The 25,637-nt window shown below is 38.1% G+C and overlaps 1 protein-coding gene across 3 annotated transcripts in view; it reads left to right on the forward strand.

Annotated features, from left to right (window-relative positions):
• Positions 1-25,637, forward strand: part of THSD7A (thrombospondin type 1 domain containing 7A) — a 439,942-nt gene that overhangs the window by 219,861 nt on the left and 194,444 nt on the right. The window lies entirely within an intron of this gene.

Genomic DNA, 25,637 nt, shown 5'->3' on the forward strand with positions numbered 1-25,637 from the left:
CTCCTCCTCCTCCTCCTCCTCCTCCTCCTCCTCCTCCTCCTCCTCCTTCTCCTCCTCTTTCTCTTCTTCTTCTTCTAAATCTCATTGTTAAGTGTCTCACTGATGTCCTCCACTCTTTTCTCAAGTTCAGTGAGTATTTTTATGATCATTGCTTGTACTTTTATAATTATTACTTTAAATTCTCCACCAGACATGTTGCTTATCTCCATTTCACTTAGGTCTCTTGTCCTTTTCTTTGATTTGGAACACATTCCTCTGTCTCCTCATTTTGTCTAATTCTCTAGTTTGTTCCTGTATGTTAGGAAAGATAGCTACATTCTCTGCAATTGAAAGTAATGAATGGCCTTATGAACAAGAGGTCCTGTAGTGCCCTGCTCTGTAGTGTCCTGTGTTCACCTGAACCTGGCACTTCAGGGATGTCTCCTGTGTGTGATGTGTATGCTCTGCTGTTGTGTCTGAGCTACCTTTTCCTTCAGTCCAATCACCTGCAATGGCTCTCTTTGCCTGGGCAGTGTTTGCTTCTTCTAATATTAGTGGGCCATTCTGGGGATACTTGAATTGAGTCAGACCAGGCATTTGCCAGAGATGCTGTGACACCAAACTGCAGGACACTTTCCCTTTGTTGTCCCCTTTAGTCAGTCTAGTTATCTGCCTCCAGCCTATTGCTGGGACCTCCATATAACTGGTATGTGTGTGATTATCTTTTCTTCTCTCTGGGGCAAAAGCCACTTTAGAGTACTGCTGGCCACCGTAAGGGCTGTTTGCATACTGTCAGGCCTCTAGCATCACCCTGTATGGGCTCTGGCCAAGAGCGTATTGGAAAGGGTGGATCTGTGGAAACAGCACAGAGGGTGGGCAGGGTGGTGAGGCAGCAGTGCTATCCAGCTCTGTGCATACCCCCTTCTCTATGGAAGGGGCCCTGCAGTGCTGTGAATGAGGCAGGCTGTCAGGAGGGGTGGATTGGCAAAAGCACAGTGCAAGCTAGGATAGTGGTGCTCGCAAGTTACGTAACAAGTCCTGCAGGTAGCCCTGTGTTTATGCTGGGGGACCAGGGCAGAAGATGGAGCCTGTCAATTCCTTTGTTCCTGGAAGAGTTCCCCAGAGATTTCTGTCCCCTTGGCTGTGCTCTGAGATAGGTAGATAACTCTTTCTCATATACCCCAGAGGCCTTTCACACTGCTGCTTCTGGACTGTTTGTTGTGCTCTCTCTTTAAGGGTGGGGACTCATTTTCCTTCACCTTCCAGGATCTCCCAGCTCTGAATCTGCTGATTTTTTAAAATTCCAGACTTTATGTCGTGGTGGTTATAAGAACTTAGGAAATTCAGCCCTTCTGGTTTTCAAAGGCAGATGTTACGGGGATTCATCTTCTTCAGGGTAATGGTCTATGTGTCTCCCCTCTCCTCAGCAGCCGCATCTTTTCCTTCTGCAGATAGTCCTGTGAGTTCCCCTAATTCCTGACTGTGTCTCTGCCCTTCCTACCCTCTACATTTACTTGCGGAATTTATTCCGCCAGTCTTTGGGTCATTTTCTGGGTTTTTTGCACTAACGAGAGTGTTATCGAAGTTTATCTGTGGGGTAGAGGTGAGCCTAGGGTCCTCTTTCTCCACCATCTTCCCTGGAAGAGGGATTTTCATTACTAGAAAGGGATAGTTTTAAAATAGTTAGATGGTAAAGATCATTGAAAACAAAAGGAGAAAAGAACACAAACTTTATCTTACTATTAGGTTCTTTAAAAATCTTTCAAAAGGACAGTTATATTCCTCAGGTAGAAAAAAATCAATGTATATTTGATTTTACAATCAAAATAAACACTTTTTTTTTTGCCTCTATGTACCTTTAATACACTAGGATGACACCAGTCTTAAGAAGTGTTTTTTCTCTATATACATTTCACTGTGAATATGTCTTTCTGCTAAGCTCATAGAATCTTGGATTCTACTCATACTAGTCAGGGAAGGTCTTTTAAATTACAGAAACATCCAAAATATCATTAATAGGATATTATTCTTAAATATATCCTACTGGGCGTCTGGGTGGCTCAGTGGGTTAAGCCTCTGCCTTCGGCTCAGGTCATGATCTCAGGGTCCTGGGATCGAGGCCCGCATCGGGCTCTCTGCTCAGCGGGGAGCCTGCTTCCTCCTCTTTCTCTCTATGCCTGCCTCTCTGCATACTTGTGATCTCTCTCTCTCTGTTTCAAATAAATAAATAAAATCTTAAAAAAAAAATATATATCCTACTAAGCACAAAACAAAATTCTCTTTGTGTCAAAGTTTACTATTTTTGTTGTTATTGTTGTTGTTTTGAGAGAGGGAGAGCATGTGAGCCAGGTGGGAGGAGCAGAGGGAGAGATTCTTAAGCAGGCTCAATGCTCAGTGGAGAGCTGGACTCAGGGCTCAATCTCACAACACTTGAGATCATGACCTGAGTAGAAATCAGGAGTCAGGTGACTAACCACCACCCAGGTATCCCAAAAGTTTACCATTGTGATAAGGATATTTAAAAGTAATTTTTGCATGATTTATGACGTGAAATAAAACCAGTACAAATATGTGACAACCAACATCATTAAATATTTTGATGTTCAGATGCATCATAGAGAGTTTCCTGAAGAATTAGTGCATCATAGATTTTTTTTGCAAAATCATTTATTACCAGCATTTCTTAATTGTTTCATCCTTGTTTCCTGACTTGTAAGATACTGCATTTGAAATAAAAGTGGATTCAGAGAGAGTTTATTTATGTTTTTGTATCTTTAAATATCAGAGGCTTATGTCTACAACCACCCCTCCATGACAGAATTCTGTGACTTACTTCAGAAAAATGTAGGGTTTTCTGTGTAATAAAGGAGATTAACCAAAGAAAGGAAAGTGAGATAAACCAAATCTGTGATTAAAAATAAAAATATAGAAAAAAGATTATGTTGGAAATTATGAAGAAACTATCATTAAAAAGATGTCATATATAGGTCATATAAGATTTATAAGATACCTTGGCAGAAAGAAACGAAAGAGTAGAAAGGAGCTAAAAAATGGAAGAGTTAAAATGAATTGAAATTAGTTTTAATTGCATTTGTTGTGATTTGGCTAATACAGCATTGAGCAAAACGCATAATGGATCATGTCATGTAATGTTAATTTTGATAACTGTAAATCAGGCGAGGGAACACTATGAAATCATCATGAATGATGCATATGCTCTGCTGTGTCATCTTAATTTTAGACTTGCAAATTTGAATTCTGAAGCTGTTTGCATTTGAACAACCAAAGCAAAGTGTCGTGAAATAAATCAATTTGAAAAGAAAACATTTCCTAATGTGATTTGTGGAGCTCCTTGGTAAGAGCGCACTGGTGACACATTTTTGCGTAGTTTCATTTTACCACCTACTTTCATTATGAAGCTGACAGTGTGGAGCCCAGGGGAGTCAGAGGAACAAATAAAGCTGAGACTGTGTAGGAAGTGGGGGCACTTGTCCTATTTTGTTACTGTGAACATCGCTGAACAGTCCATAGTGAGCTTTTATTGCTTGCCAGGGACGTTTTCTGAGAATGGCTGATGGAAAAGTTGAACAAACAGTAATAATGGAAAAGATCTAGGTCTGTCTCCTTGGGCCTAAATGAAGTGCTTCGGTTTTGCTAGATTAATTTGCCTTTGATAATAAGCACAGGTTCTATCATTTGTGTTCAGTGTTTTGTCAACTGGACTGTGAACTACTCCTTGAGAGTATCTCTCAGATCCTTATCCCCTGTCCTTCTGCTGTGAGAGGACTTTGAGGAGGTGCCCAGCACTCGATGCTGCCAAAGGATGAGGCGGATTTTGTCGTTAACTCCTAGTAAATATGGCGCCTGAAACTGCCCCTGTTGTTTTGCAGTGATCATTCTTTACAAATGACCACATTGACAGTGTCCGTTTTTAAAGTGACGATTTCAGTTATATCTTTATATGGATAATCTCTTTATAAATATTGTATTTATTATTTCATTTGTACACAAATGTGTGATGGTTCTTGTATACGTAAATCAAATTAATCTGGGACAATAACCTTCAATGCCATAGGTCTACCACCAACTTGAAAAAAAATCTAGTGAATTTTGTACAGCAACTTCTTAAATGGCAAGATGAATAAAAATATTTTAGACTCCTAAAAATAATTGCTAAAACAAAAAACTAATAGTGGAATATACTTCAACAAAAAAATGATTATTGAACGTTCATTCGAATTACAACTTCAGAGTATTTGAAGGAGAAGAAAGGTATAAAGTAAAAACAGAATTATCAGTTACTTAGATGAATAGTTTTTAATTAAGGAAAATCATCACACAAGTGATCAGGTATTTGTCAACCCCTTGGTTTGCCATTACCAACTTAGTCTCTGACCTGAGAGAGGAGTATATAACCACAGACTGGAGTCTTTTTCTAGGTCAGAGATGAGCCGTGCTTGGTGGAGACAGTTCTTTCAGCATTTTCCACTTACACAAAGGTAGAAATGAGGAGAGATAGGCACAAAAAGAATAATTATAAAATAGACACATTATTCTAGGAAAGCAGCAGAGTTAAATATCAGTTACACAATCAGAAAATTATAAGTATTTAAACTGACTCAGATATTAGGATCACTTGGTACTTATATTTCTGTGTGTCTCTCTCCATGTTTCCTATCTTCCCAAAAGTACAAAAAGGAAAGAAACAGTCCTTGATTTAGCTGCCTATTTTAAATTAAAAGCTTAGATAAAATCATAAATCATATCAAAATTTATCTCTGAAAAACCATTGTTTGTAACTAGCTATGGCGGCAAAGATCATAAGTGATTCAACTGTTTGTTGTACTATTTTTTGTAGTCATCAGTATTATAAAATTACACTGAAATTGGTATCTGAAAGCTTTGAAAATCTAGTGTATTTCAGTAACAATAAATGAAACCAGTTTATTTTTTCAGTATTTCTTGATCGTATTTCTGTGGTCTTGGGTCCTCTAGTTTACATGTAAATATTGCATAATATAATTATTTAAAAATATTTTATTCTTCATACACAGTGGGAATAGATTTATTTTACTGTTTATATAAATAATAATATCTTTTTTTTCAGATTTTATTTATTTGTTTGACAGACAGAGATCATAAGTAGGAAGAGAGGCAGGCAGAGAGAGAGGGGGAAGCAGGCTCCCCGCTGAGCAGAGAGCCCGATGCAGGGCTCGATCCCAGGACCCTGAGATCATGACCCGAGCCGAAGGCAGAGGCTTAACCCACTGAGTCACCCAGGCGCCCCTAAATAATAATATCTTTAAATTGAGAGCACAGTGTTAAAATATAAAGCAAAGGGAAAACCTACTTAGAATCCAGCCACCCTGAAGTAACCACTATGAATATTTGGGTGGCTGTGTATCATATTATATATCTGCAATGTATCATACAATTTTACATACGTTGGATTGTGTCATGCATGCTGAATTTGCTATGCCCTTTTTTGCATCATATTAATACATCAAGCACATCTTCTTTACCTGTGGGGTATATTATATTAACAAGCTGCATTCATATAAACCTACACATATTGATTATAATTATGCATGCATACAACTAACTTACTTTGTTCATTGTTTTTTAATGGATCATATTGTACATACTTCATTTAATAAATAAAACCCTGTGGAGGCCTTTCCAGTTTATAAGGAATAACTCTAATCCATTTGTCTTTAGTTCTTAAATTCCCTGCTGATGGAGATTAACTTTATTTCTGGTTTATGACTACCAGGAACCAACCATGATGCAGAATCCTATCTTATATATATGTCTATGTGAATTGGTATTTTTGTTTTCATAGCACATATTCCCAGGTATGGGATTGCTGGGTCAAATTTAATTTTGAAGGATTTTTCTAGGTGCTCTCTGAAGAGGTGCTAACTCCTAACATTCCCATTACCAGTGTTGAGGAGTACCCTTTTTCTTTTATTCCTCTGAACAAAAGCTCTTGTCACCAATCTTCTGCAAACTGAAGTTATATGACATTGTTACTTGATTTTTCATTTCCCTGGGTAACAAACCTGAGCATTTTATCGTTTGTATATGGATTTTTGAGTTTCTGCTGTCATGCATCTATATATAAAATGAACAGAATACATGTTCATTTCTCTTCTGTTTGTGTTTCGCTTATCAATTTGTAATAGATTGTGTTCCAGTAATTCAGTCTTTGTAATATTCATTTTAGATGTTACACATTTATCAATCTACTGACCAGTTCTGAGTTTTTAAAACATCAAGTGTCTTTTTTTCTACTTCTGCATGTTACTTTGAGGTTAAGGTGACCTTCCTAGTCATAGATCACGTAGTCTCCTAGATCTTTTTAAAAGATTTATATTGTGTTGCTTTAATTCTAAATTTACATCTTCTCTTTCTGGACTTTAGCTTGTGTACATACAAGATAGGGCTTTAGTTTTATGTTTGTTTATTTGTTTTAATTTAGTTTGGCCATCTGCTAAATAGGGTTTAAATAGGTCATATTTTCCTCATCTTTCGAGCTATCAATATCTCACATTTTTTTAGAATCTGATTCTGGATTCTCTATACTATATGACTGATTTTTTTTTATCTTTTTCTATATGATACCATTTGGACTTTTCTAAAATGAATGTATAATACATTTGAAATAGCAAATACTCCCCTTTCTGCCCTCTTTTCACGGTTTTCTAGCTATTCTAATACTGACGTCTTTAAATCCAATTCTAAGATGAACCATGTAATTTTACTGGAATAATTTATATCTGAATATAACTATGAAATACTATGAAGACTTACTATAGTTTTCTGTTTCTTCTACTCTCATGTGTCATGCTTTTAAATAATATATTGGAATTTTTATATAGATTCTGGATATTTCTTGCTGCAGTTGTTCCTATTTTGTAGGTGATATTTTTTTCTTGCTAACATAGAATTTTTTTTAACCCCTTTATGTCTGGGTGCATTTACAAGGGTAAAGCTATTTGATTTGTATATATTTAGCTTACATCCATCTACATTGCCAATTTTTTTTATTCCAAAAGTGTTTTATTGAATTTTCTTGAATTTTCTGATTACATAATAATAGGATTAACAGAAGAAATTTCTCTCTCATCTTTTCCAGTATTTATGTCAATTATTTCATTTGCTTTATATTTTTAGTTGGATGAACTAAGCAGTTGCAACTAGGACAATAATCAGTACAAATTTTGTTCCTAGGGGATGTATTTAAGTTTATGAAATAATTATTTCTAGTTATTTGTACAGAAGAAAATATCTCACCAATATTGAGTCACTTAACAGGTAGCATTTGAGTTCTCTTTTATCTTTAGAAGTTCTATAAATAGTTCAAAAACCTTGAATTTATTCTATGTTTTGTTTTGTTTTTTGTTTTTTGTTTTTAAGATTTTATTTATTTATTTGACAGAGAGAGATCACAAGTAGGCAGAGAGGAAGGCAGAGGGGGAGGGAGAAGCAGGCTTCCCGCGGAGCAGAGAACCAGATGTGGGGCTCGATCCCAGGACCTTGGGATCATGACCTGAGCCTAAGGCAGAGGCTTTAACCCACTGAGCCACCCAGGTGCCCCTATTCTATGTTTTAATCCAAGAGTTGATCTGTCATAAAAATAAATAAAGATGAGAGGCTTTAGAACATTGAGTATTATGGAATTTACCCAAATTGAAACCTGTTTAAGGAAGTACAAAGTGTTAGTAGAGTTTCTGTTAAATCCCACTGGAGCTCAAGAGCTGGCAATGAGATCTGTGGTCTTCAAATGCAGTAATATGTGTTCTTTCTCTCTGATTGCTAATTGAAGAGAGACTCTTGATAATGGCAATTCTCAATTAACTCTAGATCTCTTAAATAGCCTATTACTTAAAGAAGAATCATTTAAGCATTGAAACAAAACATTGTGGTTAATTTTCTTTTATCCTAGTTCACTTCCTAATTAGACCAGACATTACCATTCAACGAAAGGTATTTAATGTAACAACAAAGAAATTGGTGATTGTTGATAATCTGTGATAAATAAAATGCTAAATAATGTGAAGTATCGGTGTAGTTTGTCAACAATAAAAATGCTAGAAATTTGTATATTTACTTCAGGACTATGTTAGTATTCATATATAGTGATTATAATGTCTACTTCAGATAAGGACTTGGAGGTGATTTACAGTAAAAAAGCTAAGTGAATGAATGAATGAGTGAATGAATGATCTATGTGTATTTACATGCATTAATGCAATTAGTGAAAGAAGAGGGGAAGGAAGATTTCAGATGAAGTTTTGGAATCACATTGGAAGTTGGTGACAGTGACTGAAAACAGAAGTTAGATTGAGATACCTTAACAGCTAATAGAAGAAAAAGAAACATGGTTTGTTTGTTTTTTTAAATATGTCTGTGTGCACATATGTATGCCTGTGTGTGTGTTGTGCATACTATGGTTTCTTCTGTCAGTTGCTGGTAAATATTGAGAGCACATGTGCATATAGTCTTTCTATAAAGTAATTTAAGAGGCATCAAAGTACTATGGATCAGATAGAAAATTTGGGCGAGAGGAAGTCTTGAGCTCATGGAATGTCTTGTTTACATATAGCTGCATAAAATTCTCATAGTTATTTTGCAAAGCACTATTATAGCATCACTGTGAAATTCTAAAAATATTGCTTATGTTATTTATTCAGCAACTTTTCCCCAAGTCTCCTTGAAGAATAAGATGGTAATTACCTTTAAAAAATTAAATCAATGGGTAACTTTAGAAAATAAAAATCAATAATTAGTGAGAATTCATAGCCCTCTCCTTTTCTTCTTACTATTAAAGCTTTCTCCTTTGCCTTATTTTTTACCTCTGAGGGAAATAGGAAAAAAGCTGCAGGAGAGTGTTCTCTCAAGAAAAGCAAGTTAGAGCAACAAAAGAACTAGACTTTTGTGGGGTCTGTGGCTTATGGGGAAACAAAATATTGGAGAGAGCTGTAAGTGGTTTGCCCAAGTAAGGCACAAGTATGTACTAGGAACCAAGAGGGAAAGGTTGAAAGAACTGAGAGTGAGCCCTTTCCTGGGCTTTAAGTGAGTAAGAGAATGAGCAACTTCATCAGTGCTGATAGAAACCACATTTTCTGGACTCCCTTTAATGTGTGAGAAAAAGTGAGAAAAGACTGAAATTTCAACTTTGGCGATGCTTCTTAACTAACACATCATTCTTGGATGAGATAAAGCAGTGCTCTCCAAAATTTACTTCTGCTTCTCGAGATAGCCTTGGATCACAGTTGTCAGACCATATTGTTATGATAGGACACGTTCCTTACTGGTGTTCCCGCATGTGTCCCCATGAGTTGATTTTATTGTATGTCTAACTTAGCGAGAGGAGAGAGGTGAAATCATAACACCATGCTGAACTGAATTCTGGGACCATTTTTGTGATGCTGCATTTCCCTCTTAAAAGCAGAGAAATTGGGAACTGTGATGACTTCAAGAAGGAAGGAGTAGCAAATGTGTCAAAAGTTACTGAGATTAGCAGTGTGCTTATATTGGTGCAGAGAAACATAAAAAAAAATAAGGGATTAAGTTTTTTTTTAATTGTAGTGTATTACAAAGGAAGTATCACATCAGTGGATAAAGGAAACTTTATTCAACAAATAGTACTGTGACATAAGTAATATGTAAGAATTTAGTGACAGAATTGTTTTTTAAAATACTAATACTAGTATTGACAACAAAGTAAATACCGGTGAGATGTTTTTTAAATGTTAAATAATAGAGGAAAATAGAAGAAAATATAAACAAGTATCTGATTTGTAGATGGACTTCCTCCATTAAGGTAATTAAAGTAATGGAGAAAATCACAGACTTCAAAATTATATAATGCAGTGGATGAAATACACTGTGTAAGGCCAGACAAATCTGGATTAAATCAATGTTCTTCCATTCATTTCCGACAGACTACATTTACTGTAATTGCATATTACAGTTAGAACTGTTAACTAAAAGATAGCCAAAAGAAATATATATACTTTTGGACTAAAAAGGAGATAAAACTAAAGAATTGAAAATTAATAATTACAAATAATAGAAAATGAGTACACTATATATGGAAATATATAGTGTGGTACTTGGCTAAAGTAATAATTGCAGACTTAAGTGAATTTATTAGATAACCAGTGTACAGGTCAGTTTTCTTATCTGCCAATAACAAAAGACCAAACAGAGAGCAGGAAATTAAAAGCAGAAAGGAGTTTATCATTGGCAATAGGGAGAGTGCAGAATTCCTGGGAGGGCCAGAGAAGCAAGCTTGGATGCCACATAGTTGGAAGAAGTATGGAGAATGACCCAGGCCCACCGGAGGACAGCTCTAGCAGTGGCCCCCTGCCTCTACTCACTGTTCACTACTCCACATCCCTAAAGCGAGAATCTCTAGCCTACCTTTGGGTTCCCAGAAATATATATTTTGGCTCTGGGAAGAATAGCACTATATATTTGCTGCTGGTTCAGATAAAACCTCCCAACTTCACCAACTATTATTTCCCTGATGGCACCTGAGCTAAAACTTCTTTTGACTCTTCTGTTTTTCATAGGGCCAATTACTGCTAGGTGGTGAGGTATGTGTTAAGACTAGTAGACTTCATTATGGTCATTCCATTGCCTTCATTCATTTCCTGCAAAACAAGCTTCCTGGGCAGAAGCAGAAGGCTGCCATGACTAAGCATAAGGCATCCAGTAAATCTCTAGAAGGTGGGGCTGGCAGGAGCACGGTGAACAAGGGAGGCAAATCTGTAGCCAAAAGAATTGTCTATACCAGTGAGATCAAACTGTCCCCTCTTCCAGGATTAAAGTCTTAATCTCTCTCCAATCACAGATTCTCCCAATATGGTGCCATCCCAGGGCTCAGGGGTGTTCACTGCCAGTGGTAGAATAGACACTTAGAATGGTAGCATCCAGTTAACTTGGTGAAGGGAAGTACATGCTTTGAATTCATCCAAACCCTCATCTTTGCCAGCCTGTCTACCTTTTCCATGAATAAGCGCTGAGGAGACTGGAGGAAGAAAATGGCTGACATTCAAAGGGGCAGTGTTCAGGTATAAAGGAAAAGCATGACTTTGCACAAAAATCTGAGACCTTCCGTTGTGGTTTCCATGACTGTTGGTTCTACTGAGCATTAACAGCCTCATTCCGAGCTACTGGTGCAAAAGCCTGAATGAACTGGCAGTGCTTGGTTTGTTTTGGTTTGGGCCTCACTCAAGACTGCCAAATTTATTTGGTTTCCTAGTAAATGCATCAGATCCAAAGAGCTGAGTGTTATATATGTTTCCTCTGTGGTCCAAGGAGTTCCACCAAACGTGGTGCCTTTTCCTTTGTATAAGGAGAAGCAGGGTCCAGCAATTATCCTTTCACTTTGGAGGTCATCTGCCCAAGGTTTTGAACCCTCAGAAAACTCACTGTGGTGGAATCCTCTGAATTTATGTCTCTGATGTTTCCCACTTCTAATGCTCGATGTTTTATCAGTGACTCTCAGGGACTTGCTACTCTCTGATTGCAAAGCATTGATGAGCATGTGTCATCCATACAGATGGTCTGTGGTGTGATGATATTAGCAAAATCCTTGCGTAAAAATCTGTGGCAACCCTAAGGTAAAATAGTGAAACTGTCCTGTTCTCCTTACCATGTGAAAGCAAAGAGGAAATATAAGAAGCCAGTTAATTTGTACAAAGTTGTTCATTCTCACTCAGAGAAGTACAAAGTAAGACACCAATGAGTTAATCACTTATCACCTGTTCAGTCTTATTTATTTATTTATTTATTTATTTATTTATTTAATTTATTTTTAAAGATTTTATTTATTTAACAGACAGATCACAAGTAGGTGGGGGGGGGGCAGGCTCCCCGCTGAGCAGAGAGCCCGATATGAGGCTCTATCCCAGGACCCCAAGATCATGACCTGAGCTGAAGGCAGAGGCCTTAACCCACTGAGCCACCCAGGTGCCCCATCTGTTCAGTTTTAAAGACTGTATATGAAAATTATATAATACCAAGTTTGGGTTAGGATTTGATGAAATGGGACTCATACACTGCTAATCAGCATATAAATTAAGATTGTATATTGTAGTATTTGATAATACTACCAAAGTGTTCTATTACAATCATTTCTGATACTTTAATGATCGATTGCATACATGTATTTACATGAGCGTGAACATATGTTTAAGGATGCTTATGTTTGCAAGTATGCAGTGTATCTCTAAAATACACACATGTGATTCTAAAGTAAGTATACATAAATACTGAGGTGCCTGGGTGGCTCAGTGGGTTAAAGCCTCTGCCTTCAGCTCAGGTCATGATCTCGGGGTTCTGGGATCGAGCCCCACATCGGGCTCTCTGCTCAGCAGGGAGCCTGCTTCCTCCTCTCTCTCTCTCTCTCTCTGCCTGCCTCTCTGCCTACTTGTGATCTCTGTCAAATAAATAAATAAAAATCTTAAAAAATATATATATACATAAATACTTTTTGACAGTTTTCAATTCTCAAAAACACTTAACATATATAAAAAAGAGTCGAAGTACTTAGAAAAAAGGATTTATTCGTGAGGTTACTTCTTTGAAAAGAGGAGCTACTCTTTTTACCTCATACCTAAAAAGAAGCTTTTCCTTGAGACCTCTCCATTTCCTGGGGTCTGGTTATCTAGTTAGGTTGGGCTGACTGACTAGTTTAGAGTGGAGGTGCTAAGAGAATATTCCTGTGCCCTCAGGGGCGTTTGGGGTAAATCCTAAACTCTTTGAGGTAACTGTGGCAAAGGCTGCATCCTACAGCCTCCACTAAGACCGTGCTACAGAGAGGGAGAACAGCTTGGGGTCCTCTTGAATGCTGCTTATTAGTAAAGCCACCTGGAGGGGCATGGAACCCCAGCAGCAAGAATCTAGTACCTTTCCCTTCATCCGTTCAGGATATGATAGCTTGGGACTGGGGTGCTATCGTGAAGGACTCAGAGTTTCTCAGCAGGCTCTAAGATGTCAGCACGTATAAAAGTAGTGGGCTAGTGACAGCAATTCTACAAATTCAGCAAATTGCTTCTCAGTTTTGGGTCACAGTTACCTTACCTATAAAAATCGAAAAATCAGTTGGGGATATCATCCTGGGTTTATATATAGATATAAAGCACACACACAGAAATATCTGTGTACACTTTTATTATGTTTTATTACTATTATTATGATACCTTTATGAAACTTATGGCTGGTCTTAGCGATGCATCCTGGATTAACCTACCACCTTAACACCCTCCTATGTTTTTGTATATTGCTTTGAGTCAGGAAATTTAAAGCCCAGTAAATTATGTTATAATTTTATTAAATCTATAAATTTATTGCATTTGATTACAAATACAGTATGCATAACAGCTTTTCTGAACAAATAATGAGATATAATGCCTAGCAAACCATTAAATCAATAATGATGGTTATTATTAATATTAATGAAATTGATCATGAATATTTATTACCCTGTAAACATTTAATGTACAGTAATTATTTTTATAAGTAACATAATAGGTCTTCTGCTTGAGTACACAGTTATCCATTAATATTAGAATTAATATACTCTGAAGACTAGGCTTATTAATCAGTTATCATAGAATATGTAGCACAATAAAATAACATTGTAGTCAATCCTCCCTTCCCAAAATGAAAATCTATATATTTAAAAGTGCCATCTGCTTGTAGTTAATGCATTGCCTTCCTCCTCTAAAATAAAAATTGGATTCATTTCTTTTATTACACATTAAATGTTGATTTAGTTAGATCTTCCCTAATGCTTAAAATAGACTTGCAATTAAAAAAACCCTTGCATTTTAACTGAAAAATATCTTTCCAAATTCTCATAGTTATGACAAATACTTACAATTGAAATTGAAACATGAGATTCTTTCACTTTGGTTATTAGAGGCCAGATCAGACTTCAATTTACAACTTGAAACCTTCTATGTATTATAACACATCAAATAGGTATTTAACTAGGGAATATGCCTTCTCCTTTTTATTAATATCTCTTAAGCATCCTCTTCCCTGTAACTTTAATTCAACAAAAGAGATTTCTACCACTGCAGAGAAATAACTTTGAGATTATAACATACATATATTGGAACATGGTGAAAAAAAAGATGAGATAAAAATGAAGCCAACAGTAGGTACTTTTCCATTAAGTTGAACAAATATTCTAGCATATTCCCATATACTTATAATGACTTTTCATTTTTCCTGTTTATTGCAATTTATCTAAAGATGTTGATTTTTAAGTCCTATTTCTGAATGCCTTGGTTTTTTCCCTGAGCCTTTGGGAGCCTTTGGGAATGCATTATGGAATGGCAAATAGAATTATCTTCTTTTAAATGATTTAGCTTTCCCTTTTCTCTCAGTGTTGAAAGAACTGAGCAAACTGTGTTCTTCATCGTACAGACTGCATATTTAAAGCATTTATTAAAGAGTTTTTGAGTAGTGGGTAGGATGTTTTAAAGTACTATTTCTCAAGAACTTTTTATATCTTCCAGTGTAAAACCTCTTCTCTAGTTTTAGTACTTTTAAAATACCCATTATTACCTACACCCACTGCGTTGACAATGATTTCTTCTGTTTGGTTATCTGTATCATGTGGTTCATGAATTGAGTGGATGTCACTATTTCTTCCCCAGCACTGAGGCAAAATAAACAAATGAATAAATAAAATAAAGCTGCATTTAAGGAATTTAAGGAAACTAAAGTTCAGTACAGCAGACTATAGTATCACACACCCAGAAATTAGAGGTGAACCAGACGGAAGTCATCAAATGTCCATTTCTGTGTCAGCAGAGAGAACAGTTTTAGGATGACTTGAGGTAGCTTCCAGAGAGGAAAGTTAATACGGAAGTTAGATTCAAATATGTAACTATATTGGCCTCGTCTTTGCCATCATCTTCATACCTCACATTTGTAGGAATTAACTATTTTCAAGTAGTTTTCGTGTCCGTTACTCCAATGATTCTCACAACTGTCCTGCCAAATAGAAAAGCCAAATGCTGCTATCTCTACTTTAGAGACTTGGGGAAAATCACGGATTTGCTTAAGATCATGTTATGAAGAAGGACAAGTAGGCAGGTCTTTCCACTCTGTCCACGCCAAATTCTCTTTTTTTCTTTCACTAGGTAAAAAGAGAAAAATAAATTGGCACCAGACACCTAATTGAGCAAAACTTAACATTGGCCCCAATATTTTAAAAAAAGAAGAAGAAGAAAAGAAAAGACTAAATAGGCATGTCTGGATGAACCGGGGGTGAGGGTCCAAGGGTACCTGTCACTAAAAGCCCTTTAGCCTCCTTCCCTAAGGCCACACTGCCCTGTCCTAATGGATGTTCACTTAGACCCTGCTTCCAGTCTCCCCGACCTCATCTCTCTCTTTTTTTTTTTTTAAGATTTTATTTATTTATCTGACAGACGGAGATCACAAGTAGGCAGAGAGGCAGGCAGAGAGAGAGAGGGGGAAGCAGGCTCCCCGCTGAGCAGAGAGCCCAATGCGGGGCTCGATCCCAGGACCCTGGGATCACGACCTGGGCCAAAGGCAGAGGCTTAACCTACTGAGCCACCCAGGCAACCCGACCTCATCTCTTTTTAGGCAGCTCTTTGCACGCCAGGCTACAATATTTATAATCCTTCCCCTGTGTGAAGCGGAATTCCTGCTGCTGAACTGATGAGTTCAGTCTCTCAATCCTGATGGTCCACTGTTCCTAGGGAGCAGCTCTGTCTCTTTGTCACAGGAATTATTATTCACATAAGTCTCCTCAATTCTAGATGTATCATTTGTTAATTTAAGTTCATTGTTCTAAATTTTCTGCTGCTAAATTCAGTATAATAAAAATGTCATGGGCTTGAGCCGGTCTTTGAAAGATTAAGATAGCCAAATGAGAAAGAAACAGAAGCTGTGAAGAGTTGGGTGCATGGAATCAGCACCCCACATTTTCATATCCTTGAGAAGGTGATAGAGATGGTATGAAGAACCTTGAAAGTCTGGGGAACGGTTCCCACTGAACGACGTGAGCTCTAAGCCAGCCATTGGGAGTTCTTGAACAGGTCATAATTAGGTAAATAAAAATTTGTCAGGAAAGTCATTCTGATAGGGCAGTGCAGGACAGTTAATACAGGAGACAAAGACAAATGGCAGCTCAGCCTCCTGCTCCTGTCACCAACTGTACTCAGCTCAGCATTGTACAAGCGGAAATGGAGAGCGGAGCTGATTGAAAGGAGGCTCTGCATAAGGATTTTGTGATAACTTGCTGCTAAATTGGCAGGGGTGGGGTTGACAATGAATCAGAAGGAATGGGAAATGCAGCAAGCCAGTTTGAGGGGGAAATGCTGAATTTCCTTTGGGGGCTGTTGGATTTGAGGGAAATAGAAATGTGTCCACAGTCATTTTAGTTGGAAGTCATGCTTATGGATGTTTATCTAAAAGTAGAAGTTCAGAGAAAAGAGAAAGAGAGCAGGAAAATATTCTAGAATTGGCGATCAAAAGCAGGAACAGTTGGCATTCTTTTAGAATAATTGCATTGGTTTTCTTACATTTCTATGAATTATGAATTACATTTTATGATTAAGTGCTATACTAGTTTCAGTAATCACTGGGACCACGAGATTATCGAAGCAATGGAGAAATGGAGAATTGGGCGGGTTAGGTGAACGTTTATGGGATTTTTGTGACTTAGTCAACATAGAAAAATTTTCCAGGGGTACCTGGGTGGCTCACTTAAGCATCTGCCTTTGGCTCAGTTTATGATCCCAGGATTCTGGATTGATTCCTATGTCCTTGTCGGGCTCTCTGCTTAGCAGAGGGTCTGCTTCTCCCTCTTCTTCTCCCTCTGCCCCTCCTCCCTGCTTGTGCATTCTCACTCATGCTCTTGACCTCTCAAAAAATTAAATAAAATCTTTTAAAAAAGCCTTTTTTTCTGTCATTTTCACTGCCCCAAAGCTTTCTTGCCTTTAACTTCTGCCCCTTAACTTGGATATATTTGACCTGATTTCTCTCTTCCATTTGTCATGAAAATTATGACAGTTAACATTTGAATTGATACTCGATAATTCTTTCAAATAATTCATATGGAATATTGTGATGTATAAGAAAAATATATATTTGCTCTTCATCTGCATTTCCTGGTTCACAGATCCCAAAACACTTGGAATTTCATAAATATTGAGAATGAGAAAGGTGCTTTTTTTATGTTAATGAGGTGACTTTGGGAAAGCCCCTAGAGAAGAAGGCTGATTGCCATTGGAGCCAACCCTGTGATTAGAGGGTCAGGACTTTCAGTCCCACCTCCCTGCTTCCTAGGAGGGGAGGGGGCATGCCATTAGATCACTGGCCATTGCTAATGGCCAGTGATTTAATCAGTTGTACCTATGTAACGAAATCTCCACAAAAACCCTAAGGGGTGGGGTTTGGAGAGCTTCCAGGCTGGTGAACATGTGGATTTGCTGGGGGGATGAGGGTGGTGGGCCTAGGAGGGGCATGGAAGCTCTGTACCCCTTTTCCATGCCTTTTCCTCTGCAGCTCTCCCATCTGGCTATTCCTGAGTTCTGTCCTTTTATAATAAACTGTTAATCTAGGGAGTAAAATGTTTCTCCCAAGTTCTGCCAAACCCAAGAGGTGGCTCTTGGGAACTTCTGGTCTACAGGTTGTTGGTCAGAAGCACAGATGACAACCGGGGCTTGGAACTGGCATGGGAAGGTGCTGGGGACATTCACAGGCAACTGAACCAGTAGCTAATGTCGGCATGGAGCTGAATTCTCAGATGCCTTGCTCATGTCCAGGAACGAACGGCTCATTGGTACTCCTCGGAAACCCTCGATTCCACACATTGCAGTTGGGTGCAGAACCCACAATAATACCTAAAATACCTACCTGGCTATGTTTTCCTCCTCTTTTTGTTTAGTTTGAGTTTTAAAAAACAGAGGCAAATACCCTTTCATGTTAAAGAACAACTTTGATGAGAAGAATTGCCAAAATCAATCCTGCCCTGTAACGCCATTTTAGAAGTTTGGTGGATGGTTCTTACCCTGCCTCCTCCATCGACGTAGAGTTTTCACTTGCGATGGCTTTGGGATCATGCCATGAAGCGGCACTGTGGTTTGCCACCTGGAACAGCGCGGGTGATGAGGAAGCAGCTGCATGGAAGCCTTCGCTGTGTGAGAGGATGGAAAATATATGTACTGGCCCTTCCAGGGAGGCCTGGTTGCTGTAGCAGTTTATCCCATCACTAAATACGTGCTGCGCTGACAGCCTCACATTCAGCTGCTGACCAGCAGCGTGGCCCTCAGCTTTAATAGGGAGCATATGATCGATCACTCCAGCTGGCAGGTGACACCATTTGGCAACATTCCCCAGCAGCTCAACAAAAGACTTTCAAACATCAAAGCAAGGGGAAAGACCTCTGCCTTTATAAGGAAAGTGGTTTGACTGTGCATGCATTTTTGCTTCCATGAGAATTATTGCTTCTAGCTTGCTGCATTCTGTAAAGGAAAGGGCACCCTGAGAGAATGAAATTAGCTCAGAAAATTTGCAAACTCTTCATTCAGATTGATAAATAAATGGTAAATTACGGGAAATTTAGTTTCGTGTTTAAAAAAGGAATGCAGCTTGAATATAGTTAAAGACGGGAGAAGTGTTTTTTTTTAAAGATTCAGTCTGAAAACACAAGCCGGTAAGAATTTAGATTGGATAAGTTATGAAAACTTAAGAGTCTCGAATTTTATTGAAGAAAGAGACCTAAGAGGTCTTTCAGGAAAATGCAATTTCACTATATGGGAAATTTGTGAAGCAGAGTAATCTCTACCTGATCAGGCAGGCCACTTGAAAGGAGCAATTCAGGAATATCTTGGGTCTCTTAATTATGAGCGACAGCATCATTTTCTGTCTTGCTGCAAACTGGGGACCCAGAAAAACTGGGCATTCCTCTTGGTCCATTCATTTTTTTTTTCATTGAAAAAGCAAACGATAGATTAATAGGAAAAATAAATATATCTGCACATTCTGTTCTTCATCTCTGAATATAATTTTAAGATTAAATCTGTTTGTATGTAAGCATAACGATGGGACTATAGGCATGACTGTCAGTTGGCAGTTGGCTATCTTAGCACATGTGAGAAATGCGTCTACCTCAGAAAGCATGTCCTTTTTTCCTCAGGTACTCAGTAGAGTTACAGCAATACTTTGTAAGTGGTTTAAGCCCCATCAGTCTTAATATTTTTGTGGCCAGCATAAACACTGGAATAAACAGGAATAAACACTTTAATTCTTGGGGGGAAAACAAACTAATAAAATTAAGATACCCTGGGGGTGCCTGGGTGGTTCAGTGAGTTGGGCCTCTGCCTTCTGCTCAGGTCATGATCTCAGGGGGAACCTGCTCCCCCTCCCCCACCTCTGCCTGCCTCTCCGCCTGCTTGTGATCTCTCTCTGTCAAATAAATAAATGAAATCTTAAAAAAAAAATTAAGATACTCTGTTACATTATACAAGCCTACACATATGATTTCCTTTATACAAAGTGACATTCGAATCTACTGTGAACACCAAATTGTAATTTTTCATATTATAAAATTTGGAGATGCTTGTTAATATTACAAGACTATAGGGTAAAATCCTTTATATAGAAAATTCTCCTGCAACGTGAATAGTGTTATTTAATGCATTTGCACCTTTACAGGAAGAAAACATGTTCTTTAATTCAATAAAAATTTTATAAGTGCTTATAGATTGATTCTACAAGAACTAAAAAAAGATACAGTACTGTGAATCGTATTTACAGATAATATGTTCTTAAGTGCCAGAATGATTTATGTTTCTGAAAAGTCCCATGAGCTCATCACATTGTCCAGGCCTCATGGAGAAGTAGGAATTGGGCAGGGTTCAGAGGCTGCCAGACATGGGCTGTCTCATCCGTCATCCCATCCCACTCCCCCATTTTGGTGCTTTTCCAGCTTTCTACAGCAAAGCATCAGATGTTGGTTGCTGGTTTTCATTTTTGTTTTTGCTTCATTTCTTACTGATCAAATCACACAGTTCTATTGTATATGTTTAGGATATAAATAACTCATGCCATATGCTTCTCTCTGCGGAAGTCTGCATTAACAAAACTGGGCTATATACCCTGGTCATCGAATTGCATCCAGACATCACGTGCTTGGGTCTTGCAAACTTCAAGATGTTTTAAAAATGCTTCGGTACTTTGCACTCCTGGGCTTAGCTCCTTGCATCCCCTTGACAGACAGTTGCCCTCATCTTTGAATAGAGCTGTTCTTATAGGATTTTCTGTGCTACAGAGGCAGAAAAGTATATTGTATTTTTTGAAGTTGCTTGGAGCCTGGATGTGATTTAGATTCCAATAATGAGCTAGAGCTGGGCTTGGAATTGGAGCTGAGATCCTTAGGAAGAGAGAGAAGTATCCATTTCATGGGGGAGTTTGTGCCAGAAAAGTGGCTTCCTGAAGCCACAAAAGCAGCTTTCTGGATTAGAGAAATAGCCATGTGATTCTGAGGGCTAGAATTTGTCCTGAAGGGCTTGGCATAGATGCCTTCTCCTCCAGCCTATCCAATTACTTTACAAACCATCTCCTATCTGGTAATATATCTTATTGTGTGATCTACTCAGTTTCTGTTACCTAAGAAGGACTAATACTAATAAAGATTTGCCAACAATAAATATGGAGTGGCTTATGTTTTTGGAGTGGTTGGGAGTTACCTTGAGACCAGTGTTCTCACATTTTATTGTGCTAATAGAATAGCAGAGAATGTTGTTAAAATATTGACTCTGATTCCAGAGTGCAGCCCAGGGACCTGAGATTCCGCATATCTAATAAGCTCCCAGTTAATTATAACGGTTAGTCCACAGACCTAACATTGAGTAGCAAAACTCTAGATTACTCTAAGCCTTCAGAAACAATTTCCATCTCCTGGGCCCCAGACTGCAAATGTTAGGCTGAAACATGATGATGAGAAGCCATTCTGACCACTTTATTACTTTCCCTGGATTAAGAAACAAAGTGCCATGGTGACATCCAACTATAACTTTTTCTTTTTTTCTCTGTCCTTGTGTTTTTTTCCCTTATTAGGAACAGAAGGAGAAAAAGGTTGTTTTTTATTTGTTTGTTTTTATCAGGAGAGAAGGAGAGAGTGGGGTGCCTGGGTGGCTTAGTGGTTAAGCGTCTGCCTTCAGCTCAGGTCATGATCCCAGGGTCCCAGGATCAAGCCCTGCATCAGGCTCCCTGCTCAGTGGGGAGTCTGCTTCTCCCTCCCCCTCTCCCCCACTTTTTCCCCCATTCATGCTCTCTCTCTCAAATAAATGAATAAAATCTTTAAAAAGAGTGAGAGAAAGTGAGAGAGTAGAAGATTAAAAGAGGATTTAAACAAAGAGGCTTCAAAGGGGGGTTATAAGGTGCCATCTTTTTGCCTCATCAATGTATTGAGCCTACCTATTTATAAGGGATATTCTTACTAAGAGCTTATGATGCCATGCTTTCAGTCTCTAATTTTATCTGTTTCCCATGAAAAGGAACTATTTTCCCACTGTGCTGTTCATGGTGGGGGATGCTTCAGACCCTATTTGGAGACTTCCTGAGCGTGAGGGACGTGCTATAAAGATTTGGAGAGAGTTTGCTTCAGAGAAGCAAAGAAAATGGGAGATGGGATTCCGAATAGCAAATCATATAGACAAAAGTGAGTAGAAGAACTGAGCCACGAGAAGGGTGGCAGTGAGGTTCAGTGAGGAGAGCGGGCAGAGCTGCCAGCTACTGGGGAGCAGGACCGAAAGTTAATTCTGGCTAAGTGACAAGCTGAAGGAGGGCAGTGGAAAAAGTGACAGCTTATGGAGAACTTTCATTACCAGAAAGGAAAGTTGGGACTAGCTCCCAAGAAAATGAGGGTGTTTAGAAGTTTCTATTTAAGAAGCTAAAGAATGATAATGGTATTTTAGGAGATGAATGAGACTACCTTTAGAAAGAAAGTATTTTTTCACAGATGTGATGATCATTAAATGGACTACAGAAATAATTCTAGGAAGAAAGAGATTTGAACTCAGTTACATTCTTTCTGTGTGTGTACCTTGAATAACTCAAATTATCGAAAATGAAAGTTATAATTTATCAGTTTTCATCTTGACCTGAAATTAAAAATGTTAAAGATGTGGATAATCAGAGCTTAAAAGTAACTGTCAAAAGTATCTGTGCTCTGCTGTATCTTAGTGAAGTCTCTTTAAAGACAGGTATTGAACTCTGCTCTCCACTTTTTCTTTTTCTTTTTCTTTTTTTTTCAATATATATCTAATTACTTTCTATCTGATATAAGGTGTACTATGTAACATCTGCTTCATTCTCAAAGACAAGCTGTTTTTCCATTAAAGTCCTGGGAATCTGGGCTATTCTGAATGTACCATGTAAAGGAAAAGGAAACTGTCACAGTGACCATCTCATCTTCTGCCAGGCCACCCTTGCAACGGCATAGCCCATGCTTTGGACTTTCTGAGAGGGGCATGTTCTCCAGAAAACCATAATGAACCAAAATGTGTAGTTCCCCTAAGCTCTTAGAGTCAACTTTCTGCATGGCCAGAATAAAGGAGAGACTGGTACAGGATGGCAGCTGAATAATTTAGTGACCTTGGGTCATTTGGTGACCCTATTTAGTCTCACTAACAATCACAAAATGGGCTTACCAAGGCCTAAAATGTACCCCAGTGTGTGAGCCTTTAGACGCTCCTGTTGCCTTGGTTTTCAACTCTGATGTGCTTATGATTATTGAAAGTATAAGAGCCATCCAGAGCTTTCAACTAAAGTTGACTTTTAATTCTGGACCTCCCCACTGAACGTTAGCCTGTTGGATATGTCATGGATATGTCCACATCAAATCAAGATATTAATGTTAGATTCATTTATCAACTGCCAGAAACTTGCTTCTCATTCCATGCTCTCCATTTCAAAGAAATGCAGTGTTGCTCACGAGATTGCCAAAGTTAAAAAAGTCCAAGTTATTTAATGACTCCTCCTTCTCTTTTAACCCTTTCAACTATCCATCAGGTTGCATGGTTTCTAACTCCTCTTTTCTTACAGTTGGTAACTCCTTTTAATTCCAATTGCAATCACCTTGGCACCTTCATAAACCTCGTAAGCGGAAAGATTTAGTTGGAATCCTAGTTCTGTTATTTGCTAGACTTAGAGTCGATATTTAGATTGCATTTCCTTATCTTAAACAAATAAATGACCTTCCACCTTACAGAGTAGTTATGAGGATTACAATGAGATATTCTAGGTAAAACTCAACACAGAACATGGCTCATAGTAGACATTCATTGGAAGTTAATCTCATGTTCATGTTCATGCTTTTCGTCTTGAGCATTGCCTGGCACATAGTAAGCATTCAAATATGTTTCTATTCATATGTGCATCATATTATGTCAGTGACATCATAATAACCATCGTCAAAGTCTCCCTGCCTCCAATCTTGTGTCCTAATATTCCACCCTCTACCTCACCATCACATCTTGTGATGTATCTCATCTAATTCTTGTAGGATCTCAGTACAAATCTTGGGAGATCTCATGTACATCTCAAGAGATCTCCATCCCAGTCTTGAGAGAAACAAATATCGTTTTGTCCTTTTTGCTGCACAGAAGGTGCTTTTCTGGATTGACATAATTGCCCTTGATCTGACCTATGCTTTAGTTCCACTCCTATTTCTACTGTACAACACAAACTCCTTACATTGAGGTCAAGGAAAAATCTGTGTTTTCCCCAACCTGTCTTTATCTTAATCTGACAAATTCTAGTACATTGTTTAACATTCACCACAGTGACCTCCTACTTCATATAATCTTCTGTGCCTCCCCCAGCAGAATTATATGCTTGCCACCTAATTACTCTACTCTTGACTTTGTGTACCCAACGCCCGATATCAAGTAGAGGTAACACATTTGTTGAAATAATTGTTGGGGTATTGGAAAATCATAAGAAAGAAAATAGATTGATGGATAAATAATACATATGTCACATATTAATATAACAATACTGTTTTTGTGTCTATGCCACTAATTCTCATATGTAGGACCTGCTCTGAAAATTAACATTTATCAAGGAAATATATTTGTTTTGTCTTTTCCATAATCACTAATTCCTCCTTAGGACAAGCAGCCCATTTGAAAGTGCATGGATGGTACAAATCCTGGGGCAGTGAAATAACAATACTAGTAGATTGACAATTAGCCAGTAACTTTGGCTTTGGCCTCAGCTAAAGAATTTGTCCTAACATACCAAGATTTATGCTTTAAATTCTGACAAGTAGGGAAGACTGGTTGAGAAAATGGGCTCTGATTTTTAAAAATCCAAGTTCAAATTCCAATCTAGTACTACTTAGCTATATGATCTTGAACATGTTCCCTAACCTTTTGGAGACTCCTTCCCTATAAAATGGAAATAATAATGGCACATATATAAAAGGATTATTGGGGGTCTCAAATGAGATTTTAAACCTAGTTGCATTTACACAAGACACACATGACTAGCCTAGGCCACATTTGGCATCAAGTCTGCCTAGAAGTATATAGAATAGGAACTTGGCATGATAGTATTTTCAGATGTTCATTTTCTGGTAGGAACCCTCATAGAAATCCATGCAGCACAGTTCAACTGGAAGAAAAGTTCTACATCAGACAGACCTAAAAGCTGCCCTGACTTAAAAATCTCATGGTCCACAGAAACTGGTATCTCTTGAAGCAACCTATGGTCACAGCCTGCAAGGTCCCTATAAGAACAAGCCCCATAAGTTGCCACATTCAGGGAAGCCCAAAGATGTGGCTGTTTACCAGGTATTTGTAGCTTCCCCAGTGCAGGCGGAGTATATCCAAAGGGGCCATTTTTTCACAGTACGATATAGTAAAACAGTTGACTTTCCGACTTTTATCAGATATCCAGGGTAACTAACTAGAGGTAATTAGCTAGAGGTAACGTGATAGTCACATTCTCTACAAAAGATGAAAAGGAATTGCCAATTCCTCTGCCTGTACTTGGAACATGAACTTAGGAAGTATTACACAGAGGATAATGTATGCATGTTTATATGAAGACAGTCTCGTGAAAGATAAGAAATGAATCTAAGAGGAAATTAAATATGGAAAATTTTGTAAAGAGAGCCACTGTGGAGTTAATGATTTGGTCATTATTTTTCCTGATTTTTGTGAATGAACTCATAAGTGTTAGAATGAAAACTTACTCATTACAGAGGAAGTTTTGCTCTGTAGTTAGTGTTGTACCTAATATATTATTAATGCTCAATATATGCCATTTGAGTAAAAATTGGGTTTTGATCCTTCCTTTCGTTCTAAGAAGAACAGGGCTGACTCACAGGGCCCCTTTACCACAATTCTTGGATGATTCTTCTTCCCAGACCCCTCAACTCAGACAAATTGACTTTGATGCTTTGAGCTCTAATTGTGTCCTAGGAATGCAATTTTCCTACACATGCCAGTAGAATTAAGAAGATTGAATGTGAGTTGTTGCATTAGAATGGACCTGCCTCTCGTATGGTTAATTACCATAGTTAAATATAGCACCTGAATGACAAGACAGAATTATCAGTGCCTTCTCCCACTGGAACAGATGGCTCT

Source organism: Lontra canadensis, unplaced genomic scaffold (assembly GCF_010015895.1).
Source record: "Lontra canadensis isolate GAN:19392208 unplaced genomic scaffold, GSC_riverotter_1.0 scaffold2, whole genome shotgun sequence".
Classification (NCBI taxonomy): Eukaryota; Metazoa; Chordata; class Mammalia; order Carnivora; family Mustelidae; genus Lontra; species Lontra canadensis.